The sequence below is a fragment of the Anomaloglossus baeobatrachus genome, chromosome 1 (assembly GCF_048569485.1).
Source record: "Anomaloglossus baeobatrachus isolate aAnoBae1 chromosome 1, aAnoBae1.hap1, whole genome shotgun sequence".
NCBI lineage: Eukaryota > Metazoa > Chordata > Amphibia > Anura > Aromobatidae > Anomaloglossus > Anomaloglossus baeobatrachus.
In genome coordinates, this window is record NC_134353.1 from 385460102 (window position 1) to 385484789 (window position 24688).

The following is a 24688-nucleotide window of genomic DNA, read 5'->3' on the forward strand; positions in this document are numbered from 1 at the left end:
CTATCAGACACTGCTGACTGACGTGTATTATACACTAGACTTGTGCGTTATATAATAGTTTGTGCAAAACGCGCACCTGTACCCTGCCACCGACTGCCACACACGTGCTGTTTTTAAATGCAAGCACGGACGCAATAAGAACCTAACTGGTTTTTAGGAGCGACAATTACTGAGAAGTCTGACACTATCAGACACTGCTGACTGACGTGTATTATACACTAGACTTGTGCGTTATATAATAGTTTGTGCAAAACGCGCACCTGTACGCTGCCACCGACTGCCACACACGTGCTGTTTTTAAATGCAAGCACGGACGCAATAAGAACCTAACTGGTTTTTAGGAGCGACAATTACTGAGAAGTCTGACACTATCAGACACTGCTGACTGACGTGTATTATACACTAGACTTGTGCGTTATATAATAGTTTGTGCAAAACGCGCACATGTACCCTGCCACCGACTGCCACACACGTGCTGTTTTTAAATGCAAGCACGGACGCAATAAGAACCTAACTGGTTTTTAGGAGCGACAATTACTGAGAAGTCTGACACTATCAGACACTGCTGACTGACGTGTATTATACACTAGACTTGTGCGTTATATAATAGTTTGTGCAAAACGCGCACCTGTACCCTGCCACCGACTGCCACACACGTGCTGTTTTTAAATGCAAGCACGGACGCAATAAGAACCTAACTGGTTTTTAGGAGCGACAATTACTGAGAAGTCTGACACTATCAGACACTGCTGACTGACGTGTATTATACACTAGACTTGTGCGTTATATAATAGTTTGTGCAAAACGCGCACCTGTACACTGCCACCGACTGCCACACACGTGCTGTTTTTAAATGCAAGCACGGACGCAATAAGAACCTAACTGGTTTTTAGGAGCGACAATTACTGAGAAGTCTGACACTATCAGACACTGCTGACTGACGTGTATTATACACTAGACTTGTGCGTTATATAATAGTTTGTGCAAAACGCGCACCTGTACCCTGCCACCGACTGCCACACACGTGCTGTTTTTAAATGCAAGCACGGACGCAATAAGAACCTAACTGGTTTTTAGGAGCGACAATTACTGAGAAGTCTGACACTATCAGACACTGCTGACTGACGTGTATTATACACTAGACTTGTGCGTTATATAATAGTTTGTGCAAAACACGCACCTGTACCCTGCCACCGACTGCCACACACGTGCTGTTTTTAAATGCAAGCACGGACGCAATAAGAACCTAACTGGTTTTTAGGAGCGACAATTACTGAGAAGTCTGACACTATCAGACACTGCTGACTGACGTGTATTATACACTAGACTTGTGCGTTATATAATAGTTTGTGCAAAACGCGCACCTGTACCCTGCCACCGACTGCCACACACGTGCTGTTTTTAAATGCAAGCACGGACGCAATAAGAACCTAACTGGTTTTTAGGAGCGACAATTACTGAGAAGTCTGACACTATCAGACACTGCTGACTGACGTGTATTATACACTAGACTTGTGCGTTATATAATAGTTTGTGCAAAACGCGCACCTGTACCCTGCCACCGACTGCCACACACGTGCTGTTTTTAAATGCAAGCACGGACGCAATAAGAACCTAACTGGTTTTTAGGAGCGACAATTACTGAGAAGTCTGACACTATCAGACACTGCTGACTGACGTGTATTATACACTAGACTTGTGCGTTATATAATAGTTTGTGCAAAACGCGCACCTGTACCCTGCCACCGACTGCCACACACGTGCTGTTTTTAAATGCAAGCACGGACGCAATAAGAACCTAACTGGTTTTTAGGAGCGACAATTACTGAGAAGTCTGACACTATCTGGACTGTTTTACACTGTGTACACCAGCCCCAGATATGATGAAGGCTGGTATACGGTCACCACTACCCTGCCTGCCTGCCTGCCTGTATACTGCTACAATAGTCCTGACAAGGACTCTTCTGGTCAATAGCCTGTATTCCGACCTGGCTATACCCTGCCTGTATATAGCAACAATAGTCCTGAGAAGGACTCTGCTACTGTACTCCGACCTGGCTATACCCTGCCTGCCTGTATACAACTAGAATAGTCCTGAGAAGGACTTCTGGTCACACTGTTTGCAGCCCTGCTCCGGAACTAACTATAAAGGGCCGCAAAGCTTTCCCTGAATCAGCGACACTCTCCCTGCACTGACTGTCTGGATAGCTGTGAGCAGAGCACAGCGCGCCGGCCGGTATAAAGGCTCGGTCACGCTGTGCAGGCCGGCCAATCACTGCAATTCCACAACTAACAGGGCTGTGGCATTGCAGTGGTCTGCCAGCCAATCCCTGCATGAGGGCTGGCTCTCAAAAGAGCGCCAACATGCAGAAATGAAGACCACGAGTACAGCACGAGTATCGCGAGATTACTCGGTCCCCGCCGAGCAGCCCGAGTACAGCGATACTCGTGCGAGTACCGAGTAGTTACAAGCATGCTCGCTCATCACTAGTAACAATGCTTTTCTTGATAGCAAAAGTATAGAAGGTTATAAATAGCATAATCTTACAGGTAGATAGAAGAGCGACCAAGATTATTAGAGGAATGGGTGGGCTGCAATACCAAGACAGGTTATTAAACTTGGGGTTATTTAGTTTGGAAAAACAAAGGCTTAGGGGGATCTAATCACAATGTATAAACATATGAGGGGACAGTACAAAGACCTTTCCAAAGATCTCTGTACACCTAGGCCCGCGTCTGAAACACGGGAGCATCCGCTACGTCTTGAGGAAAGAAGGTTTAATCATAATCACAGACGAGGATTCTTTACTGTACGAGCAGTGAGACTGTGGAACTCTCTGCCGCATGGTGTTGTAATGAGTGATTCACTACTAACATTTAAGCAGAGCCTGGATGCCTTTCTTGAAAAATGTAATATTACCAGTTATGTATATTAGATTTTATGACAGGGTGTTGATCCAGGGAACTAGTCTGATTGCCGTATGTGGAGTCAGGAAGGAATTTTTTTCCCCATTGGAGCTTATTTGACACATTGGTTTTTTTTTGCCTTCCTCTGGATCAACATGTTAGGCTACGGGTTGAACTAGATGGACTTAGAGTCTCCCTTCAACCTTAAAAACTATGAAACTATGAAACTATGTCCACAAAATTGTCCAAAAAATAGCAGAACAGGAAAATAATCCCTGGTCATAATACCAAAGTAATGGTAAGACTATCGCACATAAAGAAGCTGAGCTGGAAAGCAAAATAAGCTATGAGAAGAAAAGTATATACCTGGTACTATAGAGCAGTAAATGAGGACAGCCGGGCACACTGAGTACCCGACGTGCATTTCGGCTATGCCTTAATCAAGGGGCAAAGTTCAGGTAGGAAGCATGTGTGTTGTAAATCAGCGAGCGGCAATTGTACTGCGGTGACTCATATTGTGACATTTGCATCACCATAGCAACCTGCGAGGTCGGCCACCGTGTCATGTCTGGGCGGTGCTGATCAAAGCACATGATTGGAGCACCACCCACACAGAGATGCGGCAGAGTGGAGGGAGTCGCAGCAGAAATGGTCCGTATGCATGCTGTATATGTAGCGACTCTGAAGCCATCAGGAGCTACAGGGAACTGCATCCTATTCAGGATGCAGAGCCTACCCCCAGAGACCTAGAAGACCAGTGTTGGTAACATCACAACATTCAAGTTAAGCCCTGTTTTTCCCATTCCCAAAGACTGGTGACAGGCTAGGGTTGGACCCAATGGGTGGCCACCTAGGGGTGGGACCAATCCAGTCCACTAGACGACAACCAGGTGGGAGGGGTGAGACAGACAGTCAGTGTGAGTGAGAGGAGACGGACGTATCCGTACTGACAGCAGAGTGTAATGGTGACCTGAGGGCCCAGGCATGTGGTTGCCGTTGGAGTACAATGGAGTACTCCCGGAAACATAGCACCGATGGGGTACAGAGCCCTAGGTCAGGGAAATGCTCTAGGCAGACCTGTTAAAATCTGCACGGTGAGGGGACCACCCAGGACCTCACCGACCGGAGAAGTTCAGGACCCAGTAGCAACAGGAGAACCGGGGAACAAAACCAGAGGAACCGACACCACATGGTTCAAGCTACCTGTCATATGGACTAAGACTTAAAGACAACCAGGAGGGGACCCCCAGACGCTCCAAGCCACGAGGACCCACCAACCAGAGACAGGTGCAGGGCAAAGAAGCCATCAGGTTACCACACCGGCACTGGGACTAAGGGAAACAGTGGTGAGGACCTGTCTTCTTCGGGTTACCAGCCATAACAACTCTGTGAGTAAAGAAACCAGTTACACTGCAATTCCTTGTGTGGCCTACCTTCTTTCCGCGCCTAACAACATTATCTATCCTCTGGGGCCTGGCCCTACTTGTGGAGGACCCAACATCCAAGCTGCCCCCAACACCAGTCCCAGTAGTAAGAACTGTGCAGCGGCGGCTCCACTTAAATAGCCGCAATCTGCAAGTGGCGTCACGACAAAAACTTTCTCTTTATTCAAAATCCCTTGTTAAATAGCTCCCTTTTTAAAGCGGCTCCCAGCGTCATTGAATCGGGCACCAGCCACCACACCTGTGACACTTCCCCAGTAAAAATACTGCCCGGGACTGAGTACCCCAAAGCCCTGGGGCGGTACATATACAACCAAAAACATTAGTGCATGTGATGAATATAGCATAGCACGGATGATTAAATGACAATGTCCATCACAATTAATAATTCGTTACAAATTTACATATAGAACATATATAAATAGATGGTCACATATATAAAAATAATCGAAGACTATGATAGAATAAATTAATTATATAAATAAATATCATGTACAGTCATGGCCAAAAGTTTTGAGAATGACACCAAAATTATATTTTCACATGATCTGTTGCCCTCTGGTTTTTAATTGTGTTTGTCTGATGTTTACATCACATACAGAAATATAATTGCAATCATATTATCAGTACCAAAAGGTTATATTGACAGTTAGAATGAGTTAATGCAGCAAGTCAATATTTGCAGTGTTGACCCTTCTTCTTCAGGACCTCTGCAATTCTCCCTGGCATGCTCTCAGTCAACTTCTGGACCAAATCCTGACTGATAGCTGTCCATTCTTGCATAAGCAATGCTTGCATTTTGCCAGAATTTGTTGGGTTTTTTTTGTCCACCCGTCTCTTGATGATTGCCCACAAGTTCTCAATGGGATTAAGATCTGGGGAGTTTCCAGGCCATGGACCCAAAATCTCTATGTTTTGTTCCATGAGCCATTTAGTGATCACCTTTGCTTTATGGCAAGGTGCTCCATCATGCTGGAAAAGGCATTGTTGCGTGCCAAACTGCTCTTGGACAATTGGGAGAAGTTGCTCTTGGAGGACATTCTGGTACCATTCTTTATTCATGGCTGTGTTTTTAGGCAAGACTGTGAGTGAGCCGATTCCCTAGGCTGAGAAGCAACCCCACACATGAATCGTTTCAGGAAGCTTAACAGTTGGCATGAGACAAGACTGGTGGTAGCGCTCACCTCTTCTTCTCCTAATAAGCTGTTTTCCAGATGTCCCAAACAATCGAAAAGGGGATTCATCTGAGAAAATGACTTTATCCCAGTCCTCAGCAGTCCACTCCCTGTACCTTTTGCAGAATATCAGTCGGTCCCTGATGTTTTTTCTGGAGAGAAGTGGCTTCTTTGCTGCCCTCCTTGAAACCAGGCCTTGCTCAAGCAGTCTCCGCCTCACAGTGCGTGCAGAAGCACTCACACCAGCCTGCTGCCATTGCTGAGCTAGCTCGGCACTGCTGGTAGTCCGATCCCGCAGCTGAAACAGTTTTAAGATACGGTCCTGGCGTTTGCTGGTCCTTCTTGGGCGCCCAGGAGCCTTTTTGGCAACAATGGAAGCTCTCTCCTTAAAGTTCTTGATGATGCGATAGATTGTTGAAACAAATCACAGAAAAAAACGATCAAAGGGGAGTAACCCGAAAATATAATCACAGAAAAAATACTCCTAAAATTTTTTTCGTTAAACTTTTATTAAATATCAATATATTGAAACATAAAGTGAGGGGGGGGTGTTCAGAAAAATATAAAATACCCTAAGGGTCTAAAGTACAATATAAAATACAGTCTAGTGGACCAGCCAGCGGTATATCTAAGCAAATGGTGGGAAAGGCTTATATCGCTCCACCAGTCAACTTTACAAATGATGATACATCAATTTTTTAACATTGATTGCAGAAACATTTTTAATATACAATTATCATCCAGATCCAATAATTAACCATGCATTGAAAAAGAGACTTACATAAAATGTAAATTTTTAGATAGATTTGGCATATATCTCTCAAATACAGAAACTTGAACTATATGTATTATTGGTAGGACAGTGTAAGAAGATATAATTATAGAGTACTGTAGTGGGATAAAACAAACATACAGTATTCTTTTTATGTCAAAAAAAGCGTAAACAATTTAGCCCCAAGAAATATTACCCAACGCGTTTCGCCTCCTTGGGTGGAGGTTCATCAGGGTATAAATATTACATATGTTCCATAGTGTATCACACGTTGTAATATATCAGTTTAGATTCTCATTCTTCAAATAAAGATATTTTTACAATGTAATAGAATTCATCAGTGGGACCTCTTTTCCATTCATAAATATAGCCTCACTCTGAGGAAATATTTCACAACAGAGGGCTCTCAGCCCATAACAGGTCAGTGAACCCTTCAATGGTTAATCAGTTGTTTTTATAAATCCATTCCGGAAAAACATTCCTGTGACTGCATGTTTCATCAGAAGTAAGTCTGCTTCTTATGTTGATAAGAAGAGACAAAAGGGGGATGGAGGGTTTAAATAACCACAGAAGTCCCCTTTAGCTGATTGTAAGGATGTAAGGCTGTGGATAAAAGTCCTCCTCTCCTGTCAGAAATCAGGCATGGTCTGGAGATTGTTGACTGAGGTGCAATGTTTGTAGCTGCGATACTCGTCCCTGTTAGGCCATTTTTGTGCAGAGCAATGATGGCTGCATGTGTTTCTTTAGAGATAAGCATGGTTAACTGAAGAGAAACAATGATACCAAGCACCAGCCTCCTTTTAAAGTGTCCAGTGGTGTCATTCTTACTTAATCATGACTGATTGATCGCCAGCCCTGTCCTCGTCAACACCTACACCTGTGTTAATGGAACAATCACTAAAACAATGTTAGCTGCTCCTTTTAAGGCAGGAATGCAATGATGTTGAAATGTGTTTTGGGGGTTGAAGTTCATTTTCTTAGCCAATATTGATTTTGCAAGTAATTGCTGTTAAGCTGATCACTCTTTATGACATTCTGGAGTATATGCAAATTGCCATTAGAAAAACTTAAGCAGTAGACTTTGTAAAAATTAATATTTGTAGCATTCTCAAAACTTTTGGCCATGACTGTATATAACAATCATCAATTGATTAAATATAAGTTAATGTAACTAGATTAATCTACATGATCACGAGTACAATGAATATAGCAGTTAAACATATACCATATCATGGACCAATGCTATATAAATAGGGTCTCAGTATATAGACATGATCCCTCCCTCAACGAAATTAAGGGAGTCCCATACATATGCATAAGTTGGACAACACATATACCTGTTACACATTTTATACTGTTCACTGATTTATTAATACCATTATTTCCCTGTTCTTCTATTTTTTGGACAATTTTGTGGACATTGTTAGCTATACAGCATACTTTGTGTTGCTATCTATGTATGACTAATTGTTATATTATCAGTATATCCTTCTATTTGAGGAATATGCATGGGCACTTTAGATGTTTTTAACATTTACACATGGGGTGTTTATTAGAGTTGAGCGCGGTTCGTGGTTCGTGGTTCTCCAGTTCGCGGCTCGAGTGATTTTGGGGCATGTTCTAGATCGAACTAGAACTCGAGCTTTTTGCAAAAGCTCGGTAGTTCTAGAAACGTTCGAGAACGGTTCTAGCAGCCAAAAAACAGCTAAATCATAGCTTGGTTTCTGCTGTAATAGTGTAAGTCACTCTGTGAATCAAACTATTATCACATTTCAGTGTATAGTGTGCGTGAACAGCGCCTTCAGATCACTGCTGTTTCTATAATGGCGATCGCCATTTTTTTTTTTTTTTTTTCTTGTCTTCCTTCCCTAAGCGCGCGCGTCTTGTGGGGCGGGCCAGCATGTCAGCCAATCCCAGACACACACACAGCTAAGTGGACTTTGAGCCAGAGAAGCAACGGCATGTGTGATAGGATCTGCATGTCACATGTCCCTGCATTATAAAACCGGACATTTTCTTCACGGACGCCATTATCTGCCTTCTGCGTCTTTGGTGTCAGACATCACTGTCGCAGCTCCGTCTTCCTGAGTCCTATAGCCGATACAGCTGTATGCGCTGCATACACAGCGTTAGACAGCTTAGGGAGAGCACTTTATAGCAGTCCTTTTAAGGGCTCCAACCGGCAGGGTCAGAGAGCCATAGGTGACAGGTCCTGCAAACAGCAACAGCGTCTGTGTAGCCCAGGTCAGGGATTTCCTACCTGCATTTCACCATTAGGAGGGAATAGAAAGGCAGGCTTCCATTCCTCTACCCAGAGCACCACAATCCTGCCACTGTACCCTCTTGTCCTCTGCACACTCCAACTGATAACTAAGCCATTATACTAGCAAACACTCAGTGTACCTAGTGGCATCCTATACGTGGCTATTGGACTTTGCTATAGTCCCACTAGTGCAAAGACATTTGCAGAGCGCGTCTGCCTGCATTGCACACTACAACTCATTCTAACCAAGCCATTATACTAGCAAACACTCAGTGTACCTAGTGGCATCCTATACGTGGCTATTGGACTTTGCTATAGTCCCACTAGTGCAAAGACATTTGCAGAGCGCGTCTGCCTGCATTGCACACTACAACTCATTCTAACCAAGCCATTATACTAGCAAACACTCAGTGTACCTAGTGGCATCCTATACGTGGCTATTGGACTTTGCTATAGTCCCACTAGTGCAAAGACATTTGCAGAGCGCGTCTGCCTGCATTGCACACTCCAACTCATTAAAACCAAGCCATTATACTAGCAAACACTCAGTGTACCTAGTGGCATCCTATACGTGGCTATTGGACTTTGCTATAGTCCCACTAGTGCAAAGACATTTGCATAGCGCGTCTGCCTGCATTGCACACTCAAACTCATTTTAACTAAGCCATTATACTAGCAAACACTCAGTGTACCTAGTGGCATCCTATACGTGGCTATTGGACTTTGCTATAGTCCCACTAGTGCAAAGATATTAGCAGAGCACATCTGCCTGCATTGCACACTCCAACTTTTTTAAACTAAGCAATTTTACTAGCAAACACTCAGTGTACCTAGTGGCATCCTAAACGTGGCTATTGGACTTTGCTATAGTCCCACTAGTGCAAAGACATTTGCAGAGCACGTCTGCCTGCATTGCACACTACAACTCATTGTTACTAAGCCATTATACTAGCAAACACTCAGTGTACCTAGTTGTATCCTAAACGTGGCTATTGTACTTTTGTCTATTCACAGTATTGGAACGATATTTGCAGCACGTCTGCCTGCATTGCACACTCTAACTTTTTTAAACTCAGCCATTTATAGTAGCAAACACTCAGTGTACCTAGTTGTATCCTAAACGTGGCTATTGTACTTTTGTCAATTCACAGTATTGGAACGTTATTTGCAGCACGTCTGCCTGCATTGCACACTCAAACTTTTTTAAACTCAGCCATTTATAGTAGCAAACACTCAGTGTACCTAGTTGTATCCTAAACGTGGCTATTGTACTTTTGTCTATTCACAGTATTGGAACGATATTTGCAGCACGTCTGCCTGCATTGCACACTCTAACTTTTTTAAACTCAGCCATTATACTAGCAAACACTCAGTGTACCTAGTGGCATCCTATACGTGGCTATTGGACTTTGCTATAGTCCCACTAGTGCAAAGACATTAGCAGAGCACATCTGCCTGCATTGCACACTACAACTCATTCTAACCAAGCCATTATACTAGCAAACACTCAGTGTACCTAGTGGCATCCTATACGTGGCTATTGGACTTTGCTATAGTCCCACTAGTGCAAAGACATTTGCAGAGCGCGTCTGCCTGCATTGCACACTCCAACTCATTAAAACCAAGCCATTATACTAGCAAACACTCAGTGTACCTAGTGGCATCCTATACGTGGCTATTGGACTTTGCTATAGTCCCACTAGTGCAAAGACATTTGCATAGCGCGTCTGCCTGCATTGCACACTCAAACTCATTTTAACTAAGCCATTATACTAGCAAACACTCAGTGTACCTAGTGGCATCCTATACGTGGCTATTGGACTTTGCTATAGTCCCACTAGTGCAAAGATATTAGCAGAGCACATCTGCCTGCATTGCACACTCCAACTTTTTTAAACTAAGCAATTTTACTAGCAAACACTCAGTGTACCTAGTGGCATCCTAAACGTGGCTATTGGACTTTGCTATAGTCCCACTAGTGCAAAGACATTTGCAGAGCACGTCTGCCTGCATTGCACACTACAACTCATTGTTACTAAGCCATTATACTAGCAAACACTCAGTGTACCTAGTTGTATCCTAAACGTGGCTATTGTACTTTTGTCTATTCACAGTATTGGAACGATATTTGCAGCACGTCTGCCTGCATTGCACACTCTAACTTTTTTAAACTCAGCCATTTATAGTAGCAAACACTCAGTGTACCTAGTTGTATCCTAAACGTGGCTATTGTACTTTTGTCTATTCACAGTATTGGAACGATATTTGCAGCACGTCTGCCTGCATTGCACACTCTAACTTTTTTAAACTCAGCCATTATACTAGCAAACACTCAGTGTACCTAGTTGTATCCTAAACGTGGCTATTGTACTTTTGTCAATTCACAGTATTGGAACGTTATTTGCAGCACGTCTGCCTGCATTGCACACTCAAACTTTTTTAAACTCAGCCATTTATAGTAGCAAACACTCAGTGTACCTAGTTGTATCCTAAACGTGGCTATTGTACTTTTGTCTATTCACAGTATTGGAACGTTATTTGCAGCACGTCTGCCTGCATTGCACACTCTAACTTTTTTAAACTCAGCCATTATACTAGCAAACACTCAGTGTACCTAGTTGTATCCTAAACGTGGCTATTGTACTTTTGTCAATTCACAGTATTGGAACGTTATTTGCAGCACGTCTGCCTGCATTGCACACTCAAACTTTTTTAAACTCAGCCATTTATAGTAGCAAACACTCAGTGTACCTAGTTGTATCCTAAACGTGGCTATTGTACTTTTGTCAATTCACAGTATTGGAACGTTATTTGCAGCACGTCTGCCTGCATTGCACACTCAAACTTTTTTAAACTCAGCCATTTATAGTAGCAAACACTCAGTGTACCTAGTTGTATCCTAAACGTGGCTATTGTACTTTTGTCTATTCACAGTATTGGAACGTTATTTGCAGCACGTCTGCCTGCATTGCACACTCTAACTTTTTTAAACTCAGCCATTATACTAGCAAACACTCACTGTACCTAGTTGTATCCTAAACGTGGCTATTGTACTTTTGTCAATTCACAGTATTGGAACGTTATTTGCAGCACGTCTGCCTGCATTGCACACTCAAACTTTTTTAAACTCAGCCATTATACTAGCAAACACTCACTGTACCTAGTTGTATCCTAAACGTGGCTATTGTACTTTTGTCAATTCACAGTATTGGAACGTTATTTGCAGCACGTCTGCCTGCATTGCACACTCAAACTTTTTTAAACTCAGCCATTATACTAGCAAACACTCACTGTACCTAGTTGTATCCTAAACGTGGCTATTGTACTTTTGTCAATTCACAGTATTGGAACGTTATTTGCAGCACGTCTGCCTGCATTGCACACTCAAACTTTTTTAAACTCAGCCATTTATAGTAGCAAACACTCAGTGTACCTAGTTGTATCCTAAACGTGGCTATTGTACTTTTGTCTATTCACAGTATTGGAACGTTATTTGCAGCACGTCTGCCTGCATTGCACACTCTAACTTTTTTAAACTCAGCCATTATACTAGCAAACACTCAGTGTACCTAGTTGTATCCTAAACGTGGCTATTTTACTTTTGTCTATTCACAGTATTGGAACGATATTTGCAGCACGTCTGCCTGCATTGCACACTCTAACTTTTTTAAACTCAGCCATTATACTAGCAAACACTCACTGTACCTAGTTGTATCCTAAACGTGGCTATTGTACTTTTGTCAATTCACAGTATTGGAACGTTATTTGCAGCACGTCTGCCTGCATTGCACACTCAAACTTTTTTAAACTCAGCCATTTATAGTAGCAAACACTCAGTGTACCTAGTTGTATCCTAAACGTGGCTATTGTACTTTTGTCAATTCACAGTATTGGAACGTTATTTGCAGCACGTCTGCCTGCATTGCACACTCCAACTTTTTTAAACTCAGCCATTTATAGTACCAAACACTCAGTGTACCTAGTTGTATCCTAAACGTGGCTATTGTACTTTTGTCTATTCACAGTATTGGAACGTTATTTGCAGCACGTCTGCCTGCATTGCACACTCTAACTTTTTTAAACTCAGCCATTATACTAGCAAACACTCACTGTACCTAGTTGTATCCTAAACGTGGCTATTGTACTTTTGTCAATTCACAGTATTGGAACGTTATTTGCAGCACGTCTGCCTGCATTGCACACTCAAACTTTTTTAAACTCAGCCATTATACTAGCAAACACTCACTGTACCTAGTTGTATCCTAAACGTGGCTATTGTACTTTTGTCAATTCACAGTATTGGAACGTTATTTGCAGCACGTCTGCCTGCATTGCACACTCAAACTTTTTTAAACTCAGCCATTATACTAGCAAACACTCACTGTACCTAGTTGTATCCTAAACGTGGCTATTGTACTTTTGTCAATTCACAGTATTGGAACGTTATTTGCAGCACGTCTGCCTGCATTGCACACTCAAACTTTTTTAAACTCAGCCATTATACTAGCAAACACTCACTGTACCTAGTTGTATCCTAAACGTGGCTATTGTACTTTTGTCAATTCACAGTATTGGAACGTTATTTGCAGCACGTCTGCCTGCATTGCACACTCAAACTTTTTTAAACTCAGCCATTTATAGTAGCAAACACTCAGTGTACCTAGTTGTATCCTAAACGTGGCTATTGTACTTTTGTCTATTCACAGTATTGGAACGTTATTTGCAGCACGTCTGCCTGCATTGCACACTCAAACTTTTTTAAACTCAGCCATTATACTAGCAAACACTCACTGTACCTAGTTGTATCCTAAACGTGGCTATTGTACTTTTGTCAATTCACAGTATTGGAACGATATTTGCAGGACATCTGCCTGCATTGCACACTCAAACTTTTTTAAACTCAGCCATTATACTAGCAAACACTCACTGTACCTAGTTGTATCCTAAACGTGGCTATTGTACTTTTGTCTATTCACACTACTGCAAATCTATGTGCAGCACCTCTGCATGACAACCTCGTGCTCTGTTTTTAATAAGCTATAATGATAGCACAAAATACTGCCATTTTGTGGCATCATAGAACTGGCTGTTGTATTCCATTAGTGCCCCACTGGTGACAAGCTATTTCTAGCACCTCTACATCACACCCTCATGCACATTTAGCTACGCTAATGTTATAGCAAACTCATGGAATTCATTGCTGCATTTCATAATTCGGAGGGATAGAAAGTCAGGCTTCCTTTAGCTTTTCCTTCTGTTCATAGACAGCATCTCCAAGACAAATTTCCCCTCCACGTCTAAGTGTGGAGAGGCAGCTAGTGCGCATGCGTGTGCCGATGTACCCCAGCTGCAGCATAATTACAGTGTTTCGCCTAGTGAGTATGCTCAGCCTGACTGTGCCATTCCTGACGCTAAGTCTTCATTTCGGGATACAGCGCATGCTCCCACACTAAGTGTGAAAAGCCTCTTTGCACAGGTGCTTGCATTCTGTGCCGGGTCTAAGTCCTGTTTTGTGCCTAGACACCATGCTAAAGCTGATAGTCTTTTTTCAGAGACTGTATTTCATGCTACTGAGCATGCTCAGGCACTTCCTGCATCAGAGACTAGGTCCGGTAATGAACTCTTTGGCCCTGGCCCTGATGTGGGGGTCCCATATAGACCACAGGGCATCAGGTGTCCTCCCAAATGGCTTGCAGAGGCCCACACCTATGACTTGTCACCGCATTATTGATGGTCAGACGATGACTGGTGAGGTGTTTGGGTCATGGCAGCCATGAGGTCATCATTGAAGTTGCGTTTCCAAATAGGACGCTAGTTATGCCACTCATGACGTGTCACTCTGCTTTTGTCTCCAGGAGGTGCATTGTGGTTCACCCTGGTTTGGGGCGGACCCAGGTTATAAAAGGGGCTGGAGCCAACAAGGAGGTGCGCAGTCTTCTATTATGCTCCGAAAGAGCACACCTCCATGTGTTGAACCCATTGCGGCTTTAGGCCAGAGGTAGGCAGGGATAGGGTGGTGGATGCAGGCCACCACCACAGTTGGTAACGCAGAACGGTTAAGACCAGCTCCTGTCCTAACAGTCCTGCTTGTGCAGCCCAGTGGCATTAACAGGCCTGCTGCTGCTGATGCGCCTGCTGTCCACAGGTGTGGCCCCTACGCACACGGTCAGCGTACTCAATGGCCCCTGTGTTGTTAACAGGGAGTTCCTGGGCTGGGTGGGCATGTGGACCCTGTGACGCTAACAGGGCTCACAGTCTCCAGATCCGAATGGCGTCTAACTCGGTTCAGGCTACTATTAGTTTCATAGCCACACAGCTCTGTATCCTCCACCAAACCTTCAAGTTGCCAACCTCTCCTTTTCCAACTGGGAGCACGGTGGACACTGACTGCTGAAGGTGATATATACCTTTCTCTTTCTTTTCTTATTAATTTTTGTTATATAGCGGTCACAGATTATATACCACTTTATCCAAATCTGCCAGTCCCACTGTAACAGATGTTGTTTCTTCAGCAAATGTTACAGTTGTTTAACCACCAAATCCACGGACCAAAATTTTTTTCCCCTTTCCAACACACCTGTTCCCCTTTCCAACAGCATCTGTCCTTTTTCAACTCATTTTGGGATATGACCAAAAGTGCAACTGTGCAGGGACACCGTACTCAACGCCATCTCAGCACAGCAGCCATCCCTCGGTCCCTCCGATGTGGACAAGTAAAAGACCATTTCCTCCTATCCATGACAAAGTGTTGAGATTCACTCTGTGCAGCACTGGTGTTTAGTGGAAAAGTAGATCTAAGATTGCGTACCACATTCTGCAGATACTCCTGTATACGTGCGTCTATTTCTATGGCAGGAATTAGTTCGCCAAATTTTGTCTTGTACCGGGGATCTAACAGTGTGGCAACCCAGTATTCAGGATTACTTCAAATTCATACAATCCGAGGGTCATGTAGGTAGTGCAGCAAGAAGGCGCTCATGTGTCTTGTGCATCCAGGAGGACCAAGTCCTTGGTGTGTTGGTGGCAGAGAGGTGAGAATCGTGCATCCTTCCTCTGCCCTCTACCCACAACCTCGCACAACCGAAATGTGAGCAAGCTCTCACTCATCTGCTGAGTCTTCCATGCCCATCGCCAGTTCGTCCTCCATTTCTTCATGGGCTCCTGCACTTTCATCAACACTTTTTGCTGATACTATGCGCCCTTGTTAATCCCTCTCCCTCACCATGACTGCCGCATAGGTGCCGCTGACCATCTGGACCTCGTAGATCTTGTTATCCCTTCCGCATATGACTCCTCCTGTACTTCCTCCCCTTCCTCTTGTCCCAACACCTGACTCCGAATAATAATTACAGTGTGCTCCATCATGTAGATGACCAGAATTGTCACGCTGAGAATGACATTGCCAGTGCTAAACATCTTCGTCGACATTTCAAAACTGTGTAGCAGGGTGCATAGGTCCTTGATCTGACACCACTCCAGCAGCGTGATCTGCACCACCTCTGGATCAACTTATCCCAGGCTATATGTCTTACCGTATTTCAGCAGGGCTCTGCGGTGCTGCCACACACGCTGCAACATGTGCAGATTCCAATTCCTGCGTGTCGGAACATCGCATTTCCGGCGTTTAACTGCCAGACCCTAAGACTTCCGGAGTGATGAAAGTTGTTGAGCTGCTGTGTGCGCACGATGGAAGTGAGCACATAGCGAGCGTGCCCGCTGCACAAGGCCATGTAGGCCGTGATGGTGTTTTAAAAATTGCTGGAGAATTCGGATCAACACGTGAGCCATAAAAGGCACGTGTGTCACATTGCCCTGAGGATGGCCCGCAGCCAGGTTTGCATCATTGCCGCACACGGCTGTTAAGTCACCAACGGAGTCCGCTCCGTCAATTTGTACTCCGGTCGCCAGGTGACAACGTGTTCCTTTCATGAATAGTGCTGATGATGGGAGAGTAGTCGATGCCAGCGGCGCAGGTGGACGCAGGTTATGCTCACCCACTGGGCTGCATTACCTTGACAGATGCAGAATCTCTGGCTGAATGTAGCTGGTGGGTATCTCACAGATGAAATACCATCATTCAGCTACAACCAATGGGAAGACACCACACCCTTTTTTATGCCCATCCTGTCTGCAGACCACTGCCAGACATAGCTATGAACCTCTGGTTAATTTTACCCCCAGTTCAGTTTTATGATTTTGTGTGCTTGTTACCTGACTACTTTTCCTGCTTGCTGTTTATGTACCTTGTTGGCCGATACGCATTTCACCTCTGCTTGTTTTCTGATTAAGTCCTGGCCGTCCCATTCTGTTCCTGTTCCTCAATTAATGTTTTGACCCTGCCTGACTACTATTCTCTGTAATAGCGGTGTGACTCACATTTCCCATACATTTCAAAGTAAAACTTTGACCGCCTGATGGCATTGAGCTCTGCTGCCAGCATAGTAAGGAGGTGTGTGGTAGTCCTTGTGCGCAGTTGCAAGGAAGGGTGGCCTGACCACACAGGGTTTGCGCAAAGGTAGAGGACCCACACGAGGTTGAAGAGGCAGAAGCAGTGTATTAACTTCTACATACAGAACAAGGATTGAAACAACTCGTGGGGACGGCAAGACTTGTACAGCAGACCCTTCTCCATCTCTCACCATAGTTTGCCAGTGCCCAGTCAGTGACATGTAATGACCCTGTCTATGCTTACTGGTCCAAGTATCTGTGTTGAAATGCACCCTGTCGCACACAGATTTTCTCAAGGAAGTGGTGATGTTGTGTGCGACATGCCGGTGTAGCGCGGGCATGCTTTTCTTGGAGAAGCAGTGGTGATTGGGCATCTGGTACTGGGGCACAGCGACAGACATAAGGTCTGTAAAATCCTGTGTGTCCACTACGCGTAAAGGCAGCATTTCGGTAGCCAACAGCTTACAGAGGGATAGAGTCAACCACTTAGCTTTGTCATGGGTCGCAGTAAGTGGCCTTTTATTTGACCACATCTGAGGGACAGAGATCTGGCTGCTGTCTGTAGACGGTGTTGAGTAGGGTGTCCCTGGAAAAATGCAGGTTTGTGAGAAAAGTGCAGGCGGAGACATGATGTTGGCTTCATCTTGCCTTCAGATCTGTTCATCTTGTATCATTTTTAAAAAACACAGCAAGCAAGGGTTACTCCAAGCGGAGTCTCCCTTTTTTTCCAAAAATTGGGCCCCACACAGACACCTTATCAGTGGCAGCACTTGTGCCCTAGTTGCAAACAGGATGTTTTGATTTGCATCAAGCACATTCCAAATCCACAAGCATTTACTCTCCCCAGGATGACACAGGGGTAGTAAATTCCTTCTGGATCCATGACTTGTTCATTTTGATGAACGTCAGTCTGTCCACATTGTCACTGGACAGACGCGTGCGCTTATCTGTCAGCACACACCCAGCAGCACTGAAGACACGTTCAGAGACAACGCTGGCAGCTGGACACGACAAAATCTTCGAGGCGTAACTGGAGAGCTCTTGACATTTTTCTAGATTTGAAGCACAAAAGGAGCAAGGCTCCATTTGCAAAGTCATTGCATCGATGTTCATTTGGAGATACTCCTGTATCATCCTCTCCATCCGTTGACTATGTGTCAGACTTGTTGTCTCTGGTGGCCTTGCAAAGGAGGGTCTAAAAAAATTATGAAAAGATTCCATAAAATTGCTGTTACCAGCACCAGATACGGTCCTACTGGTACGGGTAGACTGTTGAAGATGACGAGGCCGTCCCATGTTTGTCAAGTTACAACTGGGAGAATCACTCCCTTCACCTGCACGGTTGTTTGGTGGAAAAGCCGAGCTAAGATCGAGTAACAGCTTCTGCTGATACTCCTGCATACGTGCGTCCCTTTCTATGGGTGGAATTATGTCACAAAATTTGGACTTGTCCCGGGGATCTAATAGTGTGGCAAGCCAGTAGTCATCATCACTTCTAATTTTGACAATACGAGGGTCATGTTGGAGGTAGTGCAACAAGAAGGCACTCATGTGTCTTGCGCAGCCATGCGCACCAAGTCCACGCTGTGTTTGTGGCATAGAGGTGCTAACCGTTCTTTCTTCCTCTGTCATCTCCCCCCAACCTCTTTCAACTGAAATTTGACCAAGGTCCCCCTCATCTGCTGAGTCTTCCATGTCCATGGACAGTTCGTCCTCCATATCTTCATGTCCTCCTGCACCTTCCTCAACATCTCACCTGCTACCATGCGCCCTTGTTGATCCCTGTCCCCCATGGTCCCATGCCTGCCGCGTTGGTGATGATGAACGTCTGGACCTTGGTGATGTTGTTGTGTCTTGCGCATATGAATCCTCCTGTAGTTCCTCCCCTTCCTGTTGTCCCACCCCCTGACTACGAATAGTGTTTAGCGTGTGCTCCAGCATGTAAATGACTGTAATCGTCATGCTGATAATGGCATTGTCAGCGCTAAACATATTCGTCGCCATGTCGAAACTGTGCAGAAGGGTGCATAGGTCCTTGATCTGAGATCACTCCATCAGGGTGATCTGCCCCACTTCTGCATCTCGTTGGCCCAGGCTATACATCATGACGTATTGCACCAGGGCTCGCCGGTGCTGCCACAGTCGCTGTAACATGTGGAGAGTTGAATTCCAGCGTGTCGCCACATCGCATTTCAGGCGATGAACCGGCAGGCCGAAAGACTTCTGGAGCGATGCAAGTCGCTCAGGTGCGGCGGTTGAACGGCGGAAGTGAGCACTGCAGACAGTTTCCGTGCCCTGGTCAGAAGGCCATCTAGGCCGGGATAGTGTGTTAAAAATTGCTGGACAACAAGGTTAAACACGTGAGCCATACAAGGCACGTGTGTCACCTTGCCCAGGCGAAGGGCCGCACCCAGGTTTGCAGCATTGTCGCACACGGCCTTACCAGGCTGCAGGTTGAGTGGAGACAACCATTTATCAAAATCAGTCTCCAGAGCTGCCCACAACTCAGTCGCTGTGTGACTCCTATTTCAAAGACATGTCAAGCTAAAGACCGCCTGATGCCGTTGCGCTCTGCTACCAGCATAGTAATGAGGGGTGCGTGATTCCTTCTGCGCAGTGAGAACGCTGGTGGCCTGACCAGGCAGGCTTGGGGCGGAGGTGGAGGACCCAGATGAGGTGGAGGATGCAGAAGCAGTGGCGGAACTTGGACAGACAGAGGATTGACACACAAGTCGTGGGGACGGCAAGACTTGTGCAGCAGACCCTTCACCATCTATCACCATAGTTACCCAGTGGCCAGTCAGCGACATGTAACGTCCCTGTCCATGCTTACTGGTCCAAGTATCGGTGGTGAAATGCACCCGTTCACACACAGAGTTTCTCAAGGAAGCGGTGATGTTGTGTGCGACATGCTGGTGTAGCGCGGGCACACCTTTCTTAGAGAAGTAGTGGCGACTAGGCATCTGGTACTGGGGCACAGCGACAGACATAAGGTCTCTAAAATCCTGTGTGTCCACTAGGCGGAAAGGCAGCATTTCTGTAGTCAACAGCTTACAGAGGGATAGAGTCAACCTCTTCGCTTTGTCATGGGTCGCAGGAAGTGGCCTTTTATTTGACCACATCTGAGGGACAGAGATCTGGCTGCTGTGTGTAGACGGTGTTGAGTCGGGTGTCCCTGGAAAAATGCAGCTTTGTGAGGAAAGTGCAGGCGGAGACATGATGTTGCCTTCATCCAAAGTTGGTGCTATCGATGTCTGAGAGAGCTGTACACACTCACTTGTTTCCCCTTCCAAACCAACTGACGACCTACCAAGCAAACTGCCTGTTGCGGTTACAGTGGTGGAAGTTGTGGGTGGAAAAACAGGTGTGACAGCTGTCCCCACAGTCCTAGAAGATGACGAGCGCGCGGATGCACTGGAAGGGGCAGGCGGTGGATGGTTCGCTCCGCTAGGCCGCATTGCAGCACGGTGAGCTTCCCATCGGGCCATATGATATTTATTCATGTGACGATTCATGGAAGAAGTTGTCAAACTGCTGAGGTTTTGACCTCTACTAAGAGAACCATGACAAATTTTACAGATCACATAATTTGGGCGATCTTTTTCTATGTCAAAAAAGGACCTGGCTAGGCAAGGCTTAGAGGCCATGCGACCTGTTGATCCACCCCGAATAATGCTCAGAGGCAGAGTGGTGGCTGAGGATGCAGTTGTAGACGTGCTACCAGTGCTCCGACTGTGTCCAGGAAGGCGCCAGGTTACTTCGACGTCGGTTGCATCCTCCTCCACCGCCTCTGTTGACCTCCTCGAGTGTCTGACTGTGGGTTGACAGTAGGTGTGATCTAGAACTTAATCATCAATTGTTGTGTTTGCACTCCCCTACCCCTCAGACCGAGTTTCTTCTTGCCCTGACCGAATATTTAAGTTGTCATCCCAATCGGGTATCTGCGTCTCATCTTCATCAGTATGTTCCTCATTGCCTATAACCACAGTTGTTGGAAAGGCAGCATTTTGGTAGCCAACAGTTTGCATATGATGAAAGTCAACCTCCAAGCCATTTCATGCCCTTCTAAAAGCATGTAAAACACAGCGAGGGGACTCCAACCACAGTCTCCCTCGTTGCCACTAACTGGGCCACACACACCCCACTTGACTGGCATCGGTTGAGCCCCCTTTTGAAAAAGAAAAAGATGCTTTGCATGAAGCACTCTCAAAAATACGCGTGCCTTTCCCGTCCCCTGGCTGACCCAGGGGAAGAAAAGTCCTCTGAGAGCCATGACTTGTTCATCTTGGTTCTTTTAGAGACACAGCGAGGGGACTCCAACCACAGTCTCCCTCGTTGCCACTAACTGGGCCACACACACCCCACTTGACTGGCATCGGTTGAGCCCCCTTTTGAAAAAGAAAAAGATGCTTTGCATGAAGCACTCTCAAAAATACGCGTGCCTTTCCCGTCCCCTGGCTGACCCAGGGGAAGAAAAGTCCTCTGAGAGCCATGACTTGTTCATCTTGGTTCTTTTAGAGACACAGCGAGGGGACTCCAACCACAGTCTCCCTCGTTGCCACTAACTGGGCCACACACACCCCACTTGACTGGCATCGGTTGACCCCCCCTTTTGACAAAGAAAAAGATGCTTTTCATGAAGCACTCTCAAAAATACGCGTGCCTTTCCCGTCCCCTGGCTGACCCAGGGGAAGAAAAGTCCTCTGAGAGCCATGACTTGTTCATCTTGGTTCTTTTAGAGACACAGCGAGGGGACTCCAACCACAGTCTCCCTCGTTGCCACTAACTGGGCCACACACACCCCACTTGACTGGCATCGGTTGACCCCCCCTTTTGACAAAGAAAAAGATGCTTTGCATGAAGCACTCTCAAAAATACGCGTGCCTTTCCCGTCCCCTGGCTGACCCAGGGGAAGAAAAGTCCTCTGAGAGCCATGACTTGTTCATCTTGGTTCTTTTAGAGACACAGCGAGGGGACTCCAACCACAGTCTCCCTCGTTGCCACTAACTGGGCCACACACACCCCACTTGACTGGCATCGGTTGAGCCCCCTTTTGAAAAAGAAAAAGATGCTTTGCATGAAGCACTCTCAAAAATACGCGTGCCTTTCCCGTCCCCTGGCTGACCCAGGGGAAGAAAAGTCCTCTGAGAGCCATGACTTGTTCATCTTGGTTCTTTTAGAGACACAGCGAGGGGACTCCAACCACAGTCTCCCTCGTTGCCACTAACTGGGCCACACACACCCCACTTGACTGGCATCGGTTGAGCCCCCCTTTTGACAAAGAAAAAGATGCTTTGCATGAAGCACTCTCAAAAATACGCGTGCCTTTCCCGTCCCCTGGCTGACCCAGGGGAAGAAAAGTCCTCTGAGAGCCATGACTTGTTCATCTTGGTTCTTTTAGAGACACAGCGAGGGGACTCCAACCACAGTCTCCCTCGTTGCCACTAACTGGGCCACACACACCCCACTTGACTGGCATCGGTTGACCCCCCCTTTTGACAAAGAAAAAGATGCTTTTCATGAAGCACTCTCAAAAATACGCGTGCCTTTCCCGTCCCCTGGCTGACCCAGGGGAAGAAAAGTCCTCTGAGAGCCATGACTTGTTCATCTTGGTTCTTTTAGAGACACAGCGAGGGGACTCCAACCACAGTCTCCCTCGTTGCCACTAACTGGGCCACACACACCCCACTTGACTGGCATCGGTTGAGCCCCCTTTTGAAAAAGAAAAAGATGCTTTGCATGAAGCACTCTCAAAAATACGCGTGCCTTTCCCGTCCCCTGGCTGACCCAGGGGAAGAAAAGTCCTCTGAGAGCCATGACTTGTTCATCTTGGTTCTTTTAGAGACACAGCGAGGGGACTCCAACCACAGTCTCCCTCGTTGCCACTAACTGGGCCACACACACCCCACTTGACTGGCATCGGTTGACCCCCCCTTTTGACAAAGAAAAAGATGCTTTGCATGAAGCACTCTCAAAAATACGCGTGCCTTTCCCGTCCCCTGGCTGACCCAGGGGAAGAAAAGTCCTCTGAGAGCCATGACTTGTTCATCTTGGTTCTTTTAGAGACACAGCGAGGGGACTCCAACCACAGTCTCCCTCGTTGCCACTAACTGGGCCACACACACCCCACTTGACTGGCATCGGTTGAGCCCCCTTTTGAAAAAGAAAAAGATGCTTTGCATGAAGCACTCTCAAAAATACGCGTGCCTTTCCCGTCCCCTGGCTGACCCAGGGGAAGAAAAGTCCTCTGAGAGCCATGACTTGTTCATCTTGGTTCTTTTAGAGACACAGCGAGGGGACTCCAACCACAGTCTCCCTCGTTGCCACTAACTGGGCCACACACACCCCACTTGACTGGCATCGGTTGACCCCCCCTTTTGACAAAGAAAAAGATGCTTTTCATGAAGCACTCTCAAAAATACGCGTGCCTTTCCCGTCCCCTGGCTGACCCAGGGGAAGAAAAGTCCTCTGAGAGCCATGACTTGTTCATCTTGGTTCTTTTAGAGACACAGCGAGGGGACTCCAACCACAGTCTCCCTCGTTGCCACTAACTGGGCCACACACACCCCACTTGACTGGCATCGGTTGACCCCCCCTTTTGACAAAGAAAAAGATGCTTTGCATGAAGCACTCTCAAAAATACGCGTGCCTTTCCCGTCCCCTGGCTGACCCAGGGGAAGAAAAGTCCTCTGAGAGCCATGACTTGTTCATCTTGGTTCTTTTAGAGACACAGCGAGGGGACTCCAACCACAGTCTCCCTCGTTGCCACTAACTGGGCCACACACACCCCACTTGACTGGCATCGGTTGAGCCCCCTTTTGAAAAAGAAAAAGATGCTTTGCATGAAGCACTCTCAAAAATACGCGTGCCTTTCCCGTCCCCTGGCTGACCCAGGGGAAGAAAAGTCCTCTGAGAGCCATGACTTGTTCATCTTGGTTCTTTTAGAGACACAGCGAGGGGACTCCAACCACAGTCTCCCTCGTTGCCACTAACTGGGCCACACACACCCCACTTGACTGGCATCGGTTGAGCCCCCCTTTTGACAAAGAAAAAGATGCTTTGCATGAAGCACTCTCAAAAATACGCGTGCCTTTCCCGTCCCCTGGCTGACCCAGGGGAAGAAAAGTCCTCTGAGAGCCATGACTTGTTCATCTTGGTTCTTTTAGAGACACAGCGAGGGGACTCCAACCACAGTCTCCCTCGTTGCCACTAACTGGGCCACACACACCCCACTTGACTGGCATCGGTTGACCCCCCCTTTTGACAAAGAAAAAGATGCTTTTCATGAAGCACTCTCAAAAATACGCGTGCCTTTCCCGTCCCCTGGCTGACCCAGGGGAAGAAAAGTCCTCTGAGAGCCATGACTTGTTCATCTTGGTTCTTTTAGAGACACAGCGAGGGGACTCCAACCACAGTCTCCCTCGTTGCCACTAACTGGGCCACACACACCCCACTTGACTGGCATCGGTTGAGCCCCCTTTTGAAAAAGAAAAAGATGCTTTGCATGAAGCACTCTCAAAAATACGCGTGCCTTTCCCGTCCCCTGGCTGACCCAGGGGAAGAAAAGTCCTCTGAGAGCCATGACTTGTTCATCTTGGTTCTTTTAGAGACACAGCGAGGGGACTCCAACCACAGTCTCCCTCGTTGCCACTAACTGGGCCACACACACCCCACTTGACTG